This window comes from Papaver somniferum, chromosome 10, assembly GCF_003573695.1.
Source record: "Papaver somniferum cultivar HN1 chromosome 10, ASM357369v1, whole genome shotgun sequence".
Lineage (NCBI taxonomy): Eukaryota > Viridiplantae > Streptophyta > Magnoliopsida > Ranunculales > Papaveraceae > Papaver > Papaver somniferum.
In genome coordinates this window covers 84646316-84669956 of record NC_039367.1, presented here as the reverse complement: position 1 = coordinate 84669956, position 23641 = coordinate 84646316, and positions in this window count along the sequence as shown.

Genomic DNA, 23641 nt, shown 5'->3' with positions numbered 1-23641 from the left:
GGGTTTTAAATCCTAAACGAACGAATGAGATCAATCCTATATAATCTAACGGTGGAAATTAAGTACAACTTATTACTGTAGACGGGTTACGGGTTTAACCCGCGGGTTTACGGGCCGGGACGGGCTAACCCGTTTTCTCACAAGCCGCTAATTCTCCAACCCGCGCCCGGCTTGTTTATAACCCAGCCAAGCCGGGTTAGGGTTTTCACGGGTCGAATACGGGTTTATCCACGGGTTTCGACTTGTTTTCCATCTCTAATCCCTATCGAAACTTCGATCTAGTTTGAGTGAATCTTATATCAGAAGACAAGATTCTCAAGCATAAACAAACTAGGTGCAATCAAAGTTCAACCACCGTTAGTCAATCGAAAACACAAGATAAACCGCAATTATCTAGTTTCCCATCAACGGTACTAATAGAGTTTCTCAATCCCAAAGAAGACTTTAAACTAAGCGGCCGTAAGAGATTTCGCCTAATTAGGTTACTCTCCTCTCCGAATAGGCGGCTTCACCAGTAACAACACAACCGATGAAGTTTGCTGTCACGAAGGATTAGTTTGCTAGAAATGCAAACTTCAAGTATTTATAGACAAGGAAGTTTGGACACCAAGGAATTTCCAAAACCGAAAATATTCTCAAGATATGCAATAAATTCCAATTTCGGTTTCCATAATTCCTGGAAATGCTCTGTCCAAAATAATGACCGAAAATCTCTTTGGAAAATCTTCAACTAGTAAATGCACATTACTAATTCGCATTTTCCTAAAATAAAATTAAAAACCTTAAATAAAAGATTCTTAACTTATTTATGTTTCGATCCTAGGATTTTCTTCCTTTAGCTATTAAGGAATAACTTTGAACAATTAAAGATAAGCGTTACTACACATGTTCAAAGTATGTCGACATCCTTACTTTGTAAGTCCTCTTTCATACTTACAACCTTGAAACCGATTTTCCACACTTCCAAACAAGTTTAGAATTGGTTCATCTGACTTTCAAGAACTATGTGATTGATCAAAAAAAATCAATCACATATCATGGGTTTCACGGTTCTACCAAAACAAGTTTCGGTTCTACCTCCATGTGAGTACTGTGCATAGTCACACTAGCTTTCCAAAATTCGGTTGACTAGGTACTAGGATCGGTTCCCCACATATATGTGGTACCTAACTTGAATGTGTTGCACATGTCCATAGGATCGGTTCCCCTTTCTGCTAAAACATGATGCACCTCATACAAGGATCGATTCCCCTTTGTGATGTGTTTCACCTCTTACTAGGATCGATTCCCTTTTACCCAGAGTTGGTCATACACAAAATCACAAACTCGATCATACCATCTCAGGTGATTACTTAAGATCGTTTTCTCTAATAAAAGTCATACCAATACAAAAGTCATGCCTTTGTGAATAATTTTACCAAGAACACAAGCAAGTCATGAGCGGATATACTAATCACACATATTAGTTGTTCACAAGATATGCAATGAATAACAATACCAATAACGCCTGGCGATTTCCTTTTTGATTCACAAAACAAGTTCATGAATTTACTTCCTTAAAACATATGTAAAACATTGTTTCCTAGGATGAAATCCTCACCTCATACCCATACATAATCACAATAGCATTCAAACGATTATGTCGATGTCTTATCTACAAAGTTTAATGGTTAAGCAATAAACCTCGTATTGTACTCCTTAATATTATGTCTATCTAGAGTGTTCATGCTTCGCAGTTTTGTTTTCAATATGCACGACTTGAAAGATACGTTAGGGAATGAAACAATTCAAGTCAAATATCACTAACCTCAAGTGGAAGGATGATGTTGTCGTTATAGCTTCTTACTTCTTCACTTCTTCAAGTCTTCGCAATACTTGTAATGTCTCATATCCTAATACTTTCAAGCTAACTTATACGAAGTTGACTCTAGTATATAATCAAGCGACTCTTTAAATGAGTTTTGATTAACTAAAATATGACAACTAAACTTGACATACCAACGCTTGGTGGGTTCAACCGAGCTATGCTCTAACAATAGAGTAGATATACTTTTGAGTGATAGATAAGTTCAAGTCTCCACATACGTTATAGTCAATGAAGTTCCACCAGTTCCTTGAGTAGTTCTTCGTATTTGTATGATGATCGCCATGGAGTCTAGAGCTCAACTACACTTTCTATCCTAGTCCGAGACTTATCTATGAGTAGACTAGAAACCAAGACTTATAGTTTTGGCAACTAAACTTGACAACAAGATTGAGATAGGAATGCTCGACCGAGTAGTGCTCTAACAGTAAGTATGATCGGTTAGATTAAAAAGGGTAGCGTGTATATTACATAAATATTTATTTATTTTAATTATATTTTTCACTGACCAAGCATTGATCATAATTTAGGAGATTTATTTCCCTCCTCAGTTTCCAGGATTCATATTCTTATATTTTCAATTTTTAAAAATATTTTTACTAATGATACATTTTAATTTTCACTAATGGAACTTAACTAGTAGTTTTTTTCGAAAAATGGAATAACCCTCACGAGTATTTTCTTGACGCACGAAACGACAACACAACCTTTTTCGTGGACCTAAAGGGCATATAACAAGTGATGTCACTGGATAATCTATCACGTCAGAGGTTTACAAGAAATGAAATTGTTAAGTTCATGGGGTAGAAATTTACAAGAGAAATGAAAACTTAATCTTGATCATTAATTAGGAAGAAAGGATACATAAACACTCTTATTATTTGGTGTTTAAACAACAACACTGTTAGAGCATTGCTCGTTCGAACTCGCATGCGTTGCTATCTCAAGCATGTTTGTCAATGTTAGTGATCAAAACTATAAGTCTTGATTTCTAGTCTACTATAGCTAAGTCTTGGACTAGGATAGAAAGTGTAATTGAGCTCAAGAACTCCATGGCAATCATCATACAAGGCGAAGGACTACTCAAGTAACTGGTGGAACTTCATCGACTAAAAGGTATGTGGAGACTTGAACTTATCTATCACTCAAATGTCTATCTACTCTATCTCTTATCTTGAGACAAAAGTCGTTTTGCTATATAGACTTTGATTATACACATTTGTTATTTCGAGCAAAGTTTATCTCGCCTATCTATTTATCGAAATATGTATTTGTAAGCTTTCGCTTTGGCCAAGTTCATCTTTTACCTAGTGACCAAAGTCATGTTATGTTTCAATCACTTTGAAATTGGCTTTGACGAAAAATGGTTTGTGAATAACAACTATGTAACGTCCTCTAAGAATGTTTCCATAATTGAAATGAGAGTTTAGATTATATAACCAATGATGGATATAAGCATTGTGTGGTAACACACATATGTATAATTCCTTTTTTCTTGAACCGAAGTTTGCGAACTTTGTTGATCAAGAGAACTGGAACAACAACCGTGATCTCAGTCCGCGAACCCAGTCCACGAACTGGCAAAAGTTCTCGACCCGAGAAAATCTGCTGGAGTTTGAGAACTCCTTCCGGGAACTTAAGTCCGCGAACTAAGTATGCGAACTTAAGTTGGTTATATCTAAAGACGATTGTTTGTGAACTTATATATATTAACTAAGGAATGCAAATTGCAAACCGTGGCTATAAAGTTCCTGAACCGATTCAAGTGAATCAAATCGTTTTTGCTTCGATTGTGTCTTGTGTAGTTACATAAGATTTCCTTGCAATTGAACAACTCTCCAACTAGTTCATTTTAGTCATTTGAACTAGTTATGGTGAAGAAGAATATGGTTGATATGAAAGTTCTCATATGGCTAACCATTTGGTTAACTATTATTGAACCAACAAATGTTCATGTTTGGGTACGGTTACATAAATCCAAAATAGTACATTTCATTTGTGTGTAACAAGATAAGTTTTCGATCCAACGGTTAAAAGATATTAGCTTGAATCTAATCAGGTTTTCATCTAACGGTGAATATTGAATGTTTTGTTACCAATCTAACATTTATTGCAAACCCTGATTTGAAAGACTATATAAGGGACAACTCTAGCAACTGGGAAACCTAATCCCACACCTCCTGTGTGATACTAGTTGTATTAGCTAGAGTCGATTCTCCTTTAACCTTTGGTTTCTTCTTAAAAACCAGGTTAACGACTTAAAGACTTCATTGGGATTGTGAAGCCAGACCAATACTACTTTCTCGTAGTTGTGTGATCTGATCTTGCTGATTCTATCGTTTTGAGTACAATCATAACTATTGGCTTGAGATTTATATCTCCAATAGGCAAGATAGAAAAGTAGTCACAAACATCTTCGTCTCATCGTTTGTGATTCCACAATATCTTCTTTCGCCGCGTCGATTAAGATTATTGTGAGGTGATTGATAATACTAGGTTTTTCTTCGGGAATATAAGTTCGGGTTATCAATTGGTTCCTGTTCACCTTGATTTATAAAAAGACGGAACAAAACTTGTAGTTTTATCTTTGGGAGACAGATTTCTCTATTCTGTAGACTTTTCTGTGTGATACAGATTTGTTCATCAAAGTCTTCGACTTTGGGTCGTAGCAACTCTTAGTTGTGGGTGAGATCAGCTAAGGGAACCAAGTGTGTAGTATCATGATGGGATCAGAGATGTAAGGAGCGCAATTGTACCTTGAATCAGTGTGAGATTGATTGGGGTTCAACTATAGTCCATACCGAAGTTAGTTTGTAGTAGCCTAGTGTCTGTAGCGACTTAATATAGTGTGGTTTTCAATATGGACTAGGTCCCGGGGTTTTTCTGCATTTGCGGTTTCCTCATTAACAAAATTCTGGTGTCTGTGTTATTTCTATTCCGCATTATATTTTTTTATATAATTGAAATATCACAGGTTGTGCGTTTGAATCAATCAATTGGAAACCTGACCTTTGGTTGTTGATTGAAATTGATTGATCCTTGAACATTGGTCTTTGGTACCATTCAAGTGATTTCTCTTGAATTCAATTAGACTCGCACATTCCTATTTGCTTGAGAAAGAATTAAATCAAGAAAGAGAGATATAACTCTTTGATATACTTTATTAAGATTGAGTCTAGTTGATTCTCTTGAAAGTATATTGGATTTTGTCCATATAGATTGCTCATCGAAATATTAGGTGAGGTTGTTAGACCCCCGCTTTTTCAAACACTTTTATAGGTTATTATATACGAGGGAGAACCCTCTCGCACTTTTATTCTCATGTTATCTTGCATTTTGGACGCTATTTTCTTGAATAGAACCTAGACAATAGTGGTTTTGAAGCTATTATTTTCGGAGTATGCTCCTTTTATAGAGATATTTATACTTACAAAAAATAAGTGCATTACATTCCTCATTATCTATCAATCATCATTTTAATGGTTTAAAAACCAGTCGACGCTCAGCGGCTGATTTTCAAAGTAGTACATGATGGTGCTATACGTCTCGGAATGTGTTCATTTTTGATAAGTGTATAGAGCTTTGCAAGATGAAGATGTCCCCATAATATTAGGTTCAAACCTTTTACTGTTTAGGTTTTATTTCAGAAAAGGACATCTAAAGAGTGAGACAGTGTGAGTGGATCCGCCCGCATTATATATTGCAGATCATGTTTAACTTATAAGATACTAGATCTTGATCCGCGTCGTAACGGCTTAGCCTCTATAATAAATAAAAAAAATTTCATATGTCAATTTTGACCCGTATCATTTATTTGTTGTTACTATATAAAGTTATCAATATGGCTCCCCTTGCTTTGTAATTGTCGTTGTTAGAGCATAGTTCGGTCGACCTCGCATGCGTTGTTATATTAAGCATGTTTGTCTATGTTAGTGATCAAAACTATGAGTCTTGATTTCTAGTCTACATAGCTAAGTCTCGGTCTAGGATAAAAAAATGTAGTTGAGCTCAAGGACTTCATGGAGATTCATCATAAAACGACGAAGATCTACTCAAGGAACCGTGGAACTTCATCAAAAAAAGGTATGTGGAGACTTGAACTTATCTATCACTCAAAAGTCTATCTACTCTATCTCCTACTTCTTATGAGACAAAAGTCGTATGCTATATAGACTGGATCATACACATTTGATATTTCGAGCCGAGTATATCTCGCCTATCTATATCTCGAAATCATGTGTTGGTAAAGCGTTTCGCTTTGATCAGGTTTATTTTCACCTAGTGACGAAAGTCATAATGTTTGAATCACTTTGAAAATCGCTTTGACGAGAAATAGTGTAACAACTGTATAACGTCCTCTAAGAATGTTTCAATGGTTGGAATGAGAGTTTAGGTCTATATAACCAATGATGGATATAAGCATTGTGTGGTAACACATATGTGCATAAGTATTATTCCTTAATCCGAAGTTTGCGAACTTTGTTGGTTGAGAGAAACCGGAAGAATTGGCTTTGCCAAGTCCGCGAACTCAGTTTGCGTGTTTAGTCCGCGAACTCAGTCCACGAACTGGCGGAAGTCTCTTTGCCGAGATTTTCTGCTGAGTTTGGAAACTCTACCGGTTGTATTAAGTCCGCGAACTTGTTTGCGAACTTGAGTGGGTTATGATCTAAAGATGTGCTCTGAACATGAAACTTAAATTACTAAGGAATGCAGTATGCAAACCGTGGCTATAAAGTTCATGAGCCGATTCAAATCGAATCGAATCATCTTTGTTTCAATTGTGTCTTGTGTACTTACATAAGATCTCATAGAAATTGAACAACTCTCTAACTAGTTCATTTGAGTCAATTGAACTAGTTATGGTGAAGAAGAACAAGGTTAATATGAAATGCTCATATGTTTAACATTTTTGGTTACTATGTTGAACCAACATACACGTACACGTTTGGGCACGGTTTTCACAAACCCATTAAATATATATCTCAAGTGTGTGTGACAAGCTAAGTTTTCGATCTAACGGTTGAGAAATATCAGCTTGAATCTAAATCAGGTTTTCATCTAACGGTGAATAGTGATTGCTTTGTACCTAACGCAAAACCATGATTTGAAGACTATATAAAGGAGACATCTAGCATTGGGAAAAATTAATCCCCACACGTCTGTGTGATACTAGTGCGCTCGCTAGAGTCGATTCTCCTCTAACCTTTGGTTTTCTTCTCTAAAACCATGTTAACGACTTAAAAACTTCATTGGGATTGTGAAGCCAGACCGATACTACTTTTATCGTAGTTATGTGATCTGATCTTGCATCTTCTATCGTACGAGTACAATCTTATTGATTGGCTTGAGATCGTGAGAGTTCTCCGATAGGCAAGATAAAGAAGTCACAAACATCTTTGTCTCACTGTTTGTAATTCCTCGACGTCCTCTTGTTTATACAAGTAAGATCGTTGTGAGGTGATTGATTAATCTAGGTTGTTCTTCGGGAATATAAGACCGGATTATCAATTGGTTCCTGTTCACCTTGATTTCATATCATAATACGGAACAAAAACCTAGGGTTCTTCTGTGGGAGACAGATTTATCCTTTGAAAAACTTTTCTGTGTGAGACATATTTGTTTATTATCAAGTCTGTGATTTTGGGTTGCAGCAACTCTTAGTTGTGGGTGAGATCAGCTAAGGGAATCAAGTGCGCAGTATCTTGCTGGGATCAGAGGCGTAGGGAGTACAACTGTACCTTGAATTAGTGGGAGGCTGATTGGGGTTCACAATTTTGAAAATACTAAGATAAAACAACATTTATATGTACGCACCTGGGTAAATGTGGCAATGAGTAAAGGAAACTTCAGGTAAAACCTATTTTGGCATGAGAATTGTAGATAACAAAATATAGCATATATTCAAGAACTGAGAGCTGAGACATAAAATAAGACTCAAGGTCAGACGCCGAAGACCTGAGCCAGATGTCCAAGAATCGATCCATAACCTATCAAATAAGACAGAGATACAGAGTTAGATGCTAAATGCCCGAGTCCAGGCGCGAAGCTAAGAAGATTCTCGATGATGTTAACTAAATGAAGGCCTAAAAAGCTGGGTAGTCATAATGAATAGCTGTCCTAGGTCGGTACAAGAACAAAATTGAAACTATTAAGTCCAAGCGGTCATGTGATTAATAATGTACATATAATTCTCGTGTACATATCATGTATAAATAACCAGAAAGGCTGATGATGTAGACAAGTTTATTCTGATGAATAAAATCATGCTTCAGACAACGATTTATCCTCTCTCTATGATTCTCTTTTAACCTCCATTAGCCCCAACCGACTTAGAAGATAATCATATAACCCTAACTTCACATCACCGGAGACCTGACTGGAGATCAATGATCAGAATGATAATAAAGATTGTACTCCGATATTAAGGACTGCGATCTGACATTGTGAAGGTATGTACGACTGTAAATTCGACGTATCTTCATTGGCGCCGACTAACTTTTATAACTTCATGATTTTACACATAATATAGATCACAAATCTAATTCTGATATATGATTTAGTCTAATCACATGACAAATTCCATGAAAAAAGCATCATGTGCACAATATTAATGATCTGTTTGTTTGTTGGTTCATAATATGATGATTCTGAATAATATCGAACATTAAACTGATGTTTTGAAGAATTTAATCTCAAAAATATAATCGACATGATCAGATCTAACAATAAGCGGTAAAAAATTTGATAAAAAAGAAATATCCAATCTGGATCTAGAATAATTTCATGTTTGAAACCTTACATGTCTCATGATCTCTTAGACAGTAATCTCGCATCTAGATTAAAGAAATGTTTTGATTACATTGAAATACAATTATATTGATAATTAAGAATATCTGGAAGCATAAGATTCAATCTAATTGTAATATGACGATATTATGAATAATTTACTCAGATCTATGTTATTGATCTAAGATCGCATGTCTGTAAATCGTTTAAGATACAAAATTAAATTTTTGTTAGGTTTTCACCAACAAATCTTCGATAATAAACTCCTTTGAATAGAAAAAGTACAAAACGCATGATGATAGCTATTAATTTCAGTCAACATTAATGCTAGATTCGTGTAAATCTCGAGAATGAGATATCTTGCTAATATGATGGTTAATCGCAATTTTAGTGGTTCATTTGTATTAATATATATAACGTGTAAGGATTAATCAATGTTTAACCGATGATTATAAAGTCATGAAACAAACAGACTTAAAAGTTTTGTCGTTTAAATAAAGGTGGTGATCTTTCAATAGTTAGATCTAGTCAATGATTTTCAGCTTGACTAAAAATTCTCAATTCACATATACTCATCTTAATATTTATGTGATCCTGAAGCTATATAATGGAACACCAACAAAGACGATTACCACCTAGACCAGGTGTAACCTCAACGTTACGACAAACACCAACTACACCAATGGTGGATCACCTTAGTGTAGACACTCCAGAAGTGCCAACAATGAGCTTAATACCATCAAACGCACCACTACCAGCAGGAAACAGAGCAACATCTACGCCAGTAGTAACAGTTGTTCAACAATTATCACAACATCAACAATGATGATAGGTGGTCATCCACAAGCTATTCTAGTTGGTCCAGCTGTGACACCTGAGCAACACAGGAGCCCGCCAAGAGCACCATATCTTAATACAACTCTTATGGTATAAATCTCAGGTGATATGCTCCAAGACCTGCTGAGATCAGTCAGTACCCTAGATGAGAAAGTCAATCAACTGACACGTCCACCAACTCGGCCCGTTACCACACCAGTTGTCAACAATAGGGTATGCAGCTGGAACAGTCAAACTTACATCTACATGTCCCACCTCTGCCAGCTCAATTATCCATACTGAACCAATTTCCAAGTTAACAACACATGGACCAGGGACAAGAGCTCAAGAATTACAGATTGTTGGCTAATCAATTGTAAAATCCGAGACACATAATTTCTGAATCTTCACCAGCTGTCACGGTTGACTTGGTCCATGAGTTCATAGATTCAAAGATTGATATGATGATGAAATCCCTGGAAGAAAGAATCAAATTAATTATTAGAAAATCAAGATCTTACCCAACATATATGTTCAAGGAAAGTCCATTATCAAAGGAGATCTGTCATTATCAACTACCCGAAAATTTTCATTTACCAACATTCAAAGGTTTCAAGGGATATTCAGACCCGAATGAACACATATTTCACTTCGAGCAGATGATGGCTATGTACCTAGACAATACTTGGATAATTACAATATTTTTTCCAAGAAGTTTAAACAAAATGCCTTAACATGGTTCAAATACCTCTCATCGAACTCCATCAGAACATTTGAGGAGTTGAAAATTTTTGTTTATTCAAAATTACTCATGTAACATTAAACAAAGGGATTCTCTAAATATTATTTGCATGATCAGTCAAGGAAGTGACGAAAATTTTACTGATTTCCTAAGACGGTTCAAGGAAGCAACTTCCCCAGTTGATAAAGCACATGAAAAAGTGTTATGCATATTATTCAGGAATGCACATCATCAAGGAGAAATTCAAGATTCCTTCACAAGTCACATTTTTAATTCTTTAGATGAAGTCTATACCAGAGCAGGAAAGTTTGTCAGGGGGGAACAAGAAAAACTGAATTTTCCTAGATCATACCATAAAGTATACTCAGTTGGGCATACTTTATGAGAAAAGATATCTCTCTGACATAAGTCGCCGAATCAACAGTCAAAGATGAAAAACTTCAGAGAAGAGTCTAAGCTAAAATGGAAAGAAGAATTAAAGAACTCTCTAAAGATGAATTTCACACCTGAAGTAATAATACAATACACGAAAGATAAACCATTTCTTTTTACCACCTAAGAAACTGAGGACATATGGAAAAGGAAAGTCTTATTGCTCCTATCACGAAACAAATAAACATCTCACCAACAACTGTAAGAATCTGATAAGGTTCATAGAAAGTATGGCAAGATAAGGACGTCTGACAGAGTTTGTACTCCAAGAGCAAGGGAAAACTAGAAAATACTCACTAATGCAATTCAAGGGATGTATTAAGATGATACATTCAACACCCAGAGTTGAGACAGGCCTATCATCAGACCCTGGTGACATAAAGCGAAAGTATCTAGAGGTAAATATCACAGGTATTCATCATGGATGCGAATGATTACTTCTATGACATATGATTTACTAAAATGGATCTAGTTGGGCTTACATTCCCATATCCAGATGCACTGGTAGGTGGTCGAGCTCATTATAGATGGATGGGATTGTCATAAGATCCTAATTGATCAGAGGTCTACCTGTGACATCATCTATCTTCAAACAGCTGAGAAGATGAAGCTGACACATGACGATGTTTTAAAGAGTAATTTATCAACTAATGTGGGCTTTAATGGTTCAAAGACATATCCTATGGGAGAGATAACTCTCACAGTCGAAGCTGGCCCAATTAAAATGAATGTGGCGTTCTTGGTTCTCAACACCAAGTCACCATACAATGTGATCCTGGGAAGAGATTGGATCCATGCAACGCAAGCTATTCATTCGGTATACCATCAGAAGCTAAAGTTTATGACGAACCAATGTGAGTATGTCATGAAAGGCAACCAAGTTGTGTCAAAAGAATTAGTCTTCCTCTTTCTCATTCAAAGAAGACCCTCATGGAGGTTCTAGAGGATAACAATTAAAGCTTCCATGGAAAATCTCAAAGCTCCTGAAAGCTGAACCAGAATCTAATTACCTGGCATCCAAATAAAAATATCCTCAGCAGACCCTAACTTTAAATCCTGAAGCATAATAAGATCCGTTTAATTTATCAGACAGATGATTCAAACAAGAAGTAGTTGAACTATTGGAAGAAGTAAACCTGGGTTCAGAAAATGAACCGAATATAACCTATCTGGGAAAAGATCTCATAATTGAAGAAAAAAAGGGTTTACAAAATTTCTATAAGAGAATCTGGACCTCTTTGCTTACGAAATGTCATATATGGTGGGAATTGATACAAGCATCGCCTGTCACTCGATGAACCTCAGTCAAGACTTTAATCCAGTGAAACAAAAGAAAAGAAAAATCAAGGATATGTTGTATGATTCAGTAAAAACCGATGCTTAGAGAATGCTAGAAGCAAAGGTGATAACAAAATGCAGGTATCCAGAAGGGATATCAAATTAACATTGTGGTTGTAATGAAAAATAACGACGAGTTAAGAATCTGTATAGACTTCACAAAACTGAATAAATCTTTCCCCAAAGACAATTATCCTCTGAGACTCAATCACTGAAAGTAAATGGGTTTGTTCCTAAGGACTAAACAGGGCTGGTAATGGTCTTCGTTTCGACCAGAATTGGCTAGATAATATGCAAAAGATGAATCAGTGCTCACTAAAATTGGCGGGAAAAGTTGCTTTTCACGGGCAGATTTAGGGTTCGATTGTTGAAGGTAATCTAGGGAAACTAAAGAGCTGAAATTTATTGGGTTTTCTTTTTAGGCCTAAACAGGCTTGGTATAACCGTTTGAATGGACCCAAATTGACTGCATCATCGGAGTTTGAGATAAACATGGTCTCGAGTTTTCTTGGTTTTACGTGGGACTGAAGAAAGAATTAATCTCGGGATTTTGTGAATTGTTTGGGAATTACGCAAGCATAAGGAAGATATCTACCAAATCTGGGAAGTTTGGATTAAACAGAGAAGCGTATGAAGATAAAAAGGAAATAAGAAAAATATCAGGTAACTTTGCTTGAAAGAAAAGAGGAGATTTCATCGAGATTTCTTGTCCTGAAGGGTTTCTGTGTGTATAAATACGAGTATTGGGAGTCATCTAAGGTTACATTTACTCTGGGAAAGAAATAGTTAGTTAGAACGAGAATTCGAGAAAGAAGAAACGTAGTTCTGCTGCTGCTGCTGAAAGAAGAACACAAAGAACAAACCTTTCATAAACAGTCGTAGAATATATCATTGTACAACCACAGAAGAGAAGTATCGTTCTATAGTGCAATAGCGAAAGACCTTTTGCAGCTAAGCCGTGGTGAATTAATCTTTTGTAGCTGAGTTGTTTCTGTCACTAAACACCTTTAGCGACTGAATAATCATTGTAAGCGATTTTTGCTCCTTTTGAATCAATGAATAATCAATTCTTCACCAATTTTCGTTCTATGAATAGCTAAATCTATTCTCTAGGGTTTTGGAGGAAACTTTTTTTAATAGGTAATATTTAGTATTTAAATTCTTTGACATATTTACTCCATATTTGTGTTTTCAATTGTCTAAAAATTTTCTCTTCTTTGTAAGCTTCGTAAAAACTGTTTTGGGTAGTTTGAGCTGCCGATCATTTATAAGCGAAGGAAAATTAGGCCTTAGAATAGTGACGAAAGTCGTTAAAAAAAGAGAGCTTATAACATTATATCTTCCAAAGCATGAGATTGAGTTCGAATTGTTTTGAGTAAACTAAGAGTATTATGTCAAAGTTTTAATTATTGAGTTTACAAACATGAGAAGTAGTGGAATCCAAAACCCTAGAATCTTCTCTCTTTGATTTATCAAAAATAAATTTTAATTAATTTGTCTTAGTATTTTCATTAGTTAATCTTAAACCAAATCTTCAAAAGAGTCCGAGCAACGAATCTTTCTTACCACTTGTAAAAACTACATCAGTATTTGGCGCCGCCGATGCGGACTTGCCTTTAGGTTAGGTTTTAGATTTCTTTTATTTCTTTTTTTTACAGTTTGTTTTATTTTTATTTTTCTTTGATTCTACTTTGGTATTTTTTTTTGTTTTTGGTGTGCAGGATTGACTCGAAGCTAAAGTTAGAAGGTTAGACTTGCCTGCCATAAAAGGAGAAAGCCGGAGATTTAATTTTTAAGGACTTTTATTTATTCGTTTCTTTATTTCCTTTTGGACTTGTAATTTTCTTTTATTTGGTTGTTTGTTTTTAGTTTATTTATTGAAGAAAAAAAACACGCACACACCAATTGCATAAATCGTCATGCACCGATTTTAGGAAAACACGTGGTTTAGTACGGTGAACCCTCTGGGCGTTATCATCCGAAATACCACAAGCCTCAGCCTCGTACCTTTAGGTATATTTTGCTGAGGTAGCCCAAGCTTACCTAATTAGTGAACCCCAACATTTGCATGTGCACGATTTTCTTGCTTCACTAGTATTCTTGCTTGTGTATGCGACGTTGGAAACAGATAGGAGATAGACTTGAGGAAAACGATCTTTTTAGTTTGAGTCTGACCCGTTACACCGGTTTAGGCAGTACTTCTATTTTTGCCGAAATGGTTAATGAAAATGATGAAATAAAGGATGCTGAGGTCCCAGTTAAAACCCTTAGGGACCGTTTGAACCCGTCTAGAGTGATGCGTGAACCTAGGGTTGTTTTACCGAACACTACCGTTAAGTTTGATATTAAACCTGAGACATTTGGCATGCTACGTAAGTTTAGGGCGATAGAGAATGAGAACCCGTATACCCATATCCGAGACTTTGAGATGATTTGTGACACCATGAGTTATCCGAATGTCACCAAAGATGATGTTAGGTTGCGTTTGTTTCCTTTTTCCCTAGAAGATAAATCCGGTCAGTGGTATCATATCATTCCTTCTAAAACAATCACTACCTGGGATGGACTTGTAGAGGTTTTCGTTAAGAAATTCTACCCACACCATAATACTGCTGCTGTTCGACAGTCTATCCAAACCTTTAAGCAGAAATTAGGTGAACACCTACACGATTATGTAGAAAGGTTTAATGAATTGTTATACCAATGCCCACATCACGACTTTGATAAAGTCCACATGTCCCAAATCTTATATGAGGGCCTTGATAGTGAAACCCGAATGCAGGTAGAAACAATTAGTGGTGGAGAATTTACCCATCAAGACCCAGATGAATGTTTCGACGAGTTCATAGAGTTAGCTGAAAAGACTCGTCAATGGGCTTCAATGAGGGAGCCCGAAATAACTAGGAATCCTATCCATAGGGTAAATAGATTTGATAATGGGTCTGATATCCTTAGGCGTCTAGAGGCCTTAGAGATGAACCAAAGGTCCAATCAGACTATGAGCTGTAATAGTGAGCCCACAACCTATCCGTGTACCATTTGTGGTGACCAAAGTCATACTGGACCTCAGTGCCCCCTATTTTACCCTAGTGAAACTACCCGTGATCAGTTTAGTGTCCTACATGGTGGTATGAACTCTAAATATGAGGGTCGACCCAAGTTTGACCCATAGTCTGATACTTATAACCCCGGTTGGAGACATAACCCGAATTTCTCATGGTCTAAAGGTACCCATCAGGGTGTTCCATCTAGCAACCCACCACCAGGTTTTCATAGGAACCAAACTCAAGCCCAAGAACCAAGCTCAGTTGATCACAGGTTAACATCTTTAGAGGAATCTCTTAAACTTTTAGCTCAAAGTGCTGTCCAAAGCAACCAAAAGTTCGATGACTTTGTAGTAATGAGTCAGCGTAACCAACATAACAATTCCCAAGCTATTAGCAACTTAGAGACTCAAATAAGTCAACTTTCGATCCGGTTAAATGATAGGGAGGACGGGACATTTCCTAGCCAAACGACTCCAAACCCTAAAGGAATTAACCAGGGTAATAGATCAGGTAGTTCTAACCACAATGAGCATGTCAAAGCAGTTATCACCCTTAGGAGTGGTAAAAATCTAGAGAACTCGGTAGAACCACCAAAGGATAGTAGCCCAACTGAAAAAGAGACTGAAGATGACCAAACTTCGTCTAAGGACCCTAATGGTCCTGAAAGTTCTAAGAGTCCAAGTGAGAAAGATATCCCCGAGAGAGTGTACATACCAGCTGCACCATTTCCTCAAAGACTCGCTAAGAAAAACCCTAGTACATATGCTGAAATCCTAGACATCTTTAAGCAAGTTAAGGTTAACCTACCCTTGTTAGATGCAATAAAACATGTACCGGCTATGGCCAAGTTCCTAAAAGAGATGTGCACCGTCAAGAGAGACGCTAGTGTCCATAAAAAGGCATTTTTGACCCAACAAGTTAGTTCCATAATCTCACAAAAGTACCCAGTCAAATTTAAAGATCCTGGTTGTCCTACTGTCACATGTGTCATAGGTAAAGAAACCATAGACAATGCTCTATTAGATCTTGGGGCTATTGTGAATCTTTTACCTTTCTCGGTATATGAACAACTTGGACTAGGGGAGTTGAAACCAACTAGGATAACACTACAGTTAGTCGATAGGTTAGTCAAAATCCCACGTGGAATTATTGAAGACGTTTTGGTTCAGGTAGAAAACTTTATCTATCCAGTTGACTTTGTGATTTTAGACACTCACCCTGTCTCTAGTCAAGATATCAATATCCCAATCATCCTAGGTCGTCCATTTCTAGCCACTGCAAATGCAGTCATACATTGTCAAACTGTCCTGGTAGAATTTTCCTTTGGGAATCAGAAAATCTCGGTGAACGTTTTTAAGGCGTCACAAGCCCCACCGGACCCTGAACACTATGATTCCATATGCATGATTGATTCTCTAGTTGAGAATACCTTTACCACTAATAGTGTTAGCGATCATTTAGAGGCATGCTTGGCCCACTTTTGAGCCTACTATGATGAGGATAAAATTTTGAAGAAGTTAATGCGTTGTTAGATTCCGCGGCAGTAATGAATTATGGAAAATGGCAACCTAAACTAGAACCTCTTCCACCAACCATAGATAAACCCCTCCCATCATCAGTTAAGGCACCCACCCATGAATTAAAGACGCTACCAGATACACTGAAATATGTATTTCTTGGTAATGAAAATACTCTTCCTGTCATAATTGCCTCTGACTTAGAGCCCGATCAGGAAAGTAGACTAGTTAGTGTTCTCCGAGAGCACAAGACTGCAATAGGGTGGACTATAGAATATTTGAAAGGAATTAGTCCTGCGGATTGTATGCACCACATCTACCTAGAAGAAGGTGCCAAAACCTCAAGAGAAATGTAGAGACGTTTGAATCCTAATATGAAAGAAGTTGTCCGCACTGAGGTGCTCAAGTTGTTAGATGCGGGTATCATATACCCCATGTATGATAGTAAATGGGTAAGTCATGTCCAGGTTGTCCCAAAGAAGTATGGGATTACAGTAGTTGCAAATGAGAACAATGAATTGATTCCTACCCGTGTTACTACCGGGTGGAGAGTTTGTATAGACTACCGTAAGCTGAACTCAGCCTCTAGGAAAGATCACTTTCCTTTACCATTCATTGACCAGATGTTAGAAAGATTAGCTGGCCGCAAAAATTATTGTTTCTTAGATGGATATTCTGGTTATAACCAAATCCCAATAGCACCGGAGGACCAAGAGAAAACAACCTTCACATGTCCATTTGGTACTTTTGCTTACAGGCATATGCCTTTTGGGTTGTGCAATGCACCCGCACATTCCAACGTTGCATGCTAAGTATCTTTTCGGACATGGTTGAGCGATTTCTTGAGGTCTTTATGGACGATTTTTCGGTTTTTGGATCCTCTTTTGATGAATGCTTGCACCACCTTACACTAGTTCTAGAACGTTGTAAAGAAAAGAACTGATTCCTTAATTGGGAAAAGTGTCATTTTATGGTTAAATCTGGAATAGTGTTAGGACATGTGGTGTCCGCTGATAGACGCATTTATGTGTCTAATATGTCTCTATTGTATGTATTGTTAGTGCTCAATTTTGTATTTATTGTGTTCTTTTATGTCTTTGTAGGCACCTTTGGAAAATAAACATTTTTGGCGAAATCAGCTCGAAAAGCAGTGTTTTACACCCCGGAGAAAATTACGAAAGGCACCCCAGAAATGCACCGGAAACGTCCCAGAAATGTACCGGAGGATCCCAGAAAAATTACCATTTCCACCCAAAAATTACTATTTCCACCCAAATTACTATTCGCACCCCAGCACTCTGGATAAGGGGCACCTTCTTCAACAATTTGAATTTGTGTTCTGGCGGGAAATGAAGTTTTCAACTGGCAGAATTGTGATCGTCAAAATGAATGCGTTAGAGTGCGATTCAATCGCTCAAACTTGGTAGGGAGTTATGATTTAGCCTAAGGAAGATAGTTTGGGTGTCGAATTTGATCGGAATTGGATGGAAATATCGATTTGATTCTCGAGCTCAAAACAGAGCTACACGGACTGAACACACCCTGTACACGCTGTTGTGTGTGTTTTGGCTATGCATGGAAGTGATTAAGGGACGTTCGACGACTTGCTAGGCGTGGGAGAGCTGAATTGGAGTGTGCAGAACCAATTCTAACGTGTGACAGAGTTAATTTTGGAAATTATCGTTATTATTGGCAGCGGAGAATAATCGTATTAAATGGAGAATATACGCAAGTAATGTTGGGATTTTTGGTCCTAAAACACTATAAATAGGCTCTTTGGGTCTACTAGAGAGGGTGTCGAGAGTCTGGGGGGGCTGAGGAGAGCCGAGAGAATCAAAAGAAGAGGTCGATAGGCGAAGAAGTTCTGCTGCTGCTCAGCCAAGAACACGAAGAACATTGTACAGTCCAGGAAAGTCGTTGACTAGTGTCGCATATTTGCGACAATTCTCAGTTCCTTTCCCGCGACTTCGGTGTTGTGCTTACAGCACTTCTAAAGTGCCGTTGTTCCCTGACGCTTTCTGTTGGTCGCAAAGAATGGTCTTAAAACGATTTTCTTCTTATTTCATCATTTGTAATCAACTTTTGAGCATTCATAAAATCTTTTGAGAGCATTTTTACTATGATGAGTTAAACCCCAACATTGGGACGACGGAGGAGGCCGAGCTTCATACATGGGTAATTTAATTAATTCTTTTTAAGACTTTTGCATTAAAAATTAATTGAAATATGATTTGATTAAATTGGGTGTTATTTGATTAGATGGGTCATGCTTAGCTTAGGTGATTTGATGTTCCATGCTTAACATTTACAATCAATTTTTTTGAGAATCTACTTTGGCAAAATAAGAGTCCATATAACTTATGTTTTGAGCGATTATTGTCGAGAATAATTCATTGAGCCCTATTTTATGAAGATTGGCCGAATCATTAGTCCCAGTACCTCTCACCATTGTTAATATTTTTGTATATATAATTTTTATTAAATCTAAAAATCCTTCACCTTCACAAGTCTTAGAGTTCGAACCTTCATTATTACAACCCAGAAAATCAATAATCATCCGCTAAGGGAATAGAAGTTGATAAAGCCAAAGTTGACCTAATTTCAAAATTAAGACCACCTAAGAGTGTAACAGATGTTAGATCTTTCCTTGGCCATGCTTGATTTTATCGTCGTTTCATCAAATACTTTAGCAAGATTGCCTTACCTCTATCAAACCTACTTGCTAAAGATACTTACTTTGTATTTTATGAAGCCTGTGTTCAAGCTTTTGAGAAGATAAAATCATTGTTGACTTCTGCCCCTATTATCCAACCACCCGATTGGAACCTCCCATTTGAACTCATGTGTGATGCGTCCGATTATGCGGTTGGTGTTGTCCTTGGCCAACGACGTGATAAAGCACCTAGTGTGATTTATTATTCTAGTAAGACCCTAAACGATGCCGAGTTGAATTACATTACCACTGAGAAAGAAATGTTAGCCATCGTTTTTGCTTTGGAGAAATTTAGATCATATCTCCTAGGGTCTAAGGTCATAGTTTATTCCGATCATGCCGCACTTAAATATCTCCTTTCAACGAAAGACTCAAAACCTCGGCTGACTAGATGGGTATTATTGTTCCAAGAATTTACTCTAGATATTCGTGACAAGAAAGGGTCTGAAAATGTAGTAGCTGACCATTTATCTCGTATCCTTAATGAGACTAGAGATGATGAGAAACCAATCCTTGACGCGTTCCCTGACGAACATTTATTTTCCATCTCTGTGTTACCCTGGTTTGCTGACATTGTCAATTATTTGGTAACTGATCAAATGCCCGACGATTGGTCTAAACAGGATATAGCTAAATTCTTGTCTGAGGTTAAATACTTTTTCTGGGATGATCCGTATTTATTCAAATATTACCCTGATCATATTATCCGTCGTTGTATTCCTGACAACAAAATCTCCAGTGTTTTGACTTTTTGTCATTCCGGAGCTTGTGGGGGTCACTTTAGTTCTAAGAAAACAGCTGCGAAGGTTTTGCAATCCGAACTTTTTTGGCCAACTATGTTTAAGGACTCCCACCTATTTTGTCAAAGTTGTGATAGATGTCAAAAGTTAGGAAAGAGGACTCGACGTAATATGACGCCTCTTAGTCATATACTATTAATAGAAATATTTGATGTGTGGGGTATAGATTTTATGGGTCCTTTTGTCAATTCCTATGGAAACTTTTACATCTTATTAGTTGTTTACTATGTGTCTAAGTGGGTTGAAGCAGTCGCTACCAAGACAAATGATCGCCACGTTGTGATCAAGTTTGTTAGAGACAATATTTTCTCTCGATTTGGTATGCCTAGAGATATTATTAGTGATGGAGGTTCCCATTTTTGTAATCGGTCTTTTGAGATGCTCAAGAAGAAATACTCCATTACCCATAAGGTTTATACACCTTACCACCCACAAACTTGTGGCCAAGTAGAAGTGTCTAATAGGCAAATAAAACAGATTTTAGAGAAGACCGTAAACCCTACCCGTAAGGATTGGTTTTTGCGCTTAATTGAAGCTTTGTGGGCTTACCGAACCGCTTTTAAGACTCCATTAGGGATGTATCCGTATAGACTTGTCTTCGGTAAAGCCTTCCACTTGCCTGTAGAATTAGAACACCGAGCTTTTTGGGCCATTAAACGGCTAAACTTTGACCTATCTACTGCTGGTGATAACCATAGACTGCAACTCAATGAGTTAGAAGAAATCCGTAATGATTCTTACCAGAGTGCGAAAACTTACAAGGAGAAAACAAAAATATTTCATGATAAATCGATTATTCGAAAGACATTTGAACCTGGTCAAAAAGTTCTCCTTTACAATTCTCGTTTACATCTTTTCCTTGGTAAACTAAGGTCTCGGTGGTCCGGACCATACTTTGTCAAAATTGTTTTTCCTCATGGTGCAGTTGCAGTTGAAAATCCGAAGAACGGAGAAACTTTCAAGGTTAACGGTCAACGGTTGAAACCATTCTTGGAGTTACCCAGTCATGCAATAGAAGAATCAGAGCTGCGAGATCCTGTCTACCAGGATTAATTTTCACGGGTAACAACGTCTGGCTGAAGACACTAAACTTAGCGCTAATGGGAGGCAGCCCACACATGGTGATATTAAGGGTCCTCTGGAGGACCCTGTTGTACATTAGTTTGTTTTTGTTTTTCTTGCTCCTCATGGAAGGATTACTACGCTTCATCCAGGTACTATCTTTCCGATTTCTCTCTTTACTGATTCCTCTTATTATTTATATTTTTGGTATTGTACTTTAATTTGAAACATTGAGGAAAATATTAGATTTAAGTGTGGGGGTGAGGAAAAAACTTTTAGTTACTTTAAAAAATAATAATAAAAATTTAAAATAAAAAGAAATAAAAAATAATAAATAAACTCCAGATTCTAGAAATGTGTGCCAATTTAGGATGACACTAACCAGTCTAAGTAGATGGAAACAACTTGGTTGTAGGAGTTAAGGAACCCAATAACAGAGTCTATTCATAAAAATACAGAGTTCAGGTGTTATAATGGAATCATCACACTACGTTCATCACATTATGTTTTATTTTGCAAAACTTTTATGTTTCTTTAAGTGATTTGGTGGGGCCTAACACATCGAATTGTTACCAATGCCGGATGGAATAGAGCGATTGAGTTACTAAATAATAAATTAGACCCGACCAAACAGACTATATTACCAAAAAAAAAGGACACTTGGATAGCAATATGTGTGTGTTTTCCCTGTCTCCGTCGCCTATGCAAGCGTGGAACGCAGGATCCACGGGAACTATCATGTAATCTGCTGACAAGAAGCATGCGCTTGGATCCCAGAAGATCTAATCATGTTGTTTCAAAAAAAAAAAAAGTTCAGTGAATAAAGTCGACCACTGGTGCCCTTGTATATGCCAGTTGTGTTGAACAAGAAATTAGGATTATCGACCACTGGTTCCCTTGTATATGCCAGTTGTGTTGATATTAGTCAGACCAGTATCTCAATCCATTAGGATTCATAGGTTCATATTGGTGGAGGCCTTCAGACAGATATGGGAAACACCGTTCATCTTAGTCAACAACTATATAATAATCTATTCATGAGATTTGTGTGATTCCAATTTTGATGTCCATTGTGTGACTATCTAAGTAGAGCTATGTCAATTATAAATGAATATGACTCGCATTCAAGTACTTCTTTTTGTAACCAATGAAAGTATGCCAACCAAGGAGATTCTGTAGTGTCGTTCCTGAGTTCTTCACAGATAGCTAGGGTTTGGGGTAAAAGGTTTTGTGGGTAAACCTCTGGTAAATCCTCCTGAGACTATAACTCGGCCACTAGGGTCACCTAGGGGTTTAAAGGCTTTTTATACGTGCTAAGTGTGACCGTATCCTCAACGAGATGGAGTTGTATGTATCTAAAAGTTAGTTTAATTTGATTTGCTCGAGGACTAGCAAAGTCTAAGTGCGGGGGAATTTGATAGGTGTCTAAAACACCTTGATATTTATCTATTGTTTATGCTTTCTTTGCTAAGTTTTCTTGTAAATTATGCATTTTATGTTTGATTTTGAGTTTCAGGTACTTTGGAGCAAAAGAAGAAGAAACGTCGCTTAAAAGGGGCTAAAGTGTCATTTCATGTGCAACTGTTGTTGGAGGCGACTTACTTCTCATTACTCACTTTTATTTCTTCATCTCTATCTGAAAGGCATGTCGGCTTTAGTGATGCGAATTATGTCTGAAAAACATGACAACCTTAGTGATGTATACAAATTGAAGAAAAGAAGTGAATGTGAGAAGTAAGAGATGGCTGCTCGAGAAACTATTAAAGGCACCCAGAAAAGCGTTAAAGGCACCCCAGAAATGTCCCGGAGGAGTTGATAAAGTCACTCAGGAGTTTTTCACTATATACAGCCCAAATTACTCTTTGGACCCCACAAAGTGCTGCTAAATGTACCCCCGATTGCTATCTGCACCCCACTGTTGGCTAAGGGGAAGGTCATCTTCTCCATTCAAATTTTGAAATTTGGCGGGAAAAGTGGATTGGAATTAGGGTTGAAGCTTTGGGGGCCTTCCACTGAGACTCAATCACTGAAATTAAATGGGTTTGTTCCTAAGGACTAAACAGGTCTGGTAATGGTCTTCGTTTCGACCAGAATTGGCTAGATAATATGCAAAAGATGAATCAGTGCTCATAAAATTGGCGGGAAAAGTTGCTTTTCACGTGCAGATTTAGGGTTCGATTGTTGAAGGTAATCTAGGGAGACTAAAGAGCTGAAATTTATTGGGTTTGCTTTTTAGGCCTAAACAGGCTTGGTATAATCGTTTGAATGGACCCAAATTGACTGCATCATCGGAGTTTGAGATAAACATGGTCATCTTGGTTTTACGTGGGACTGAAGAAATAATTATTCTCGGGATTTTGTGAATTGTTTGGGAATTACGCAAACATAAGGAAGATATCTACCAAATCTGGGAAGTTTGGATTAAACAGAGAAGAGTATGAAGATAAAAAGGAAACAAAAAAAATATCAGGTAACTTTGCTTGAAAGAAAAGAGGAGATTTCATCGAGATTTTTTGTCCTGAAG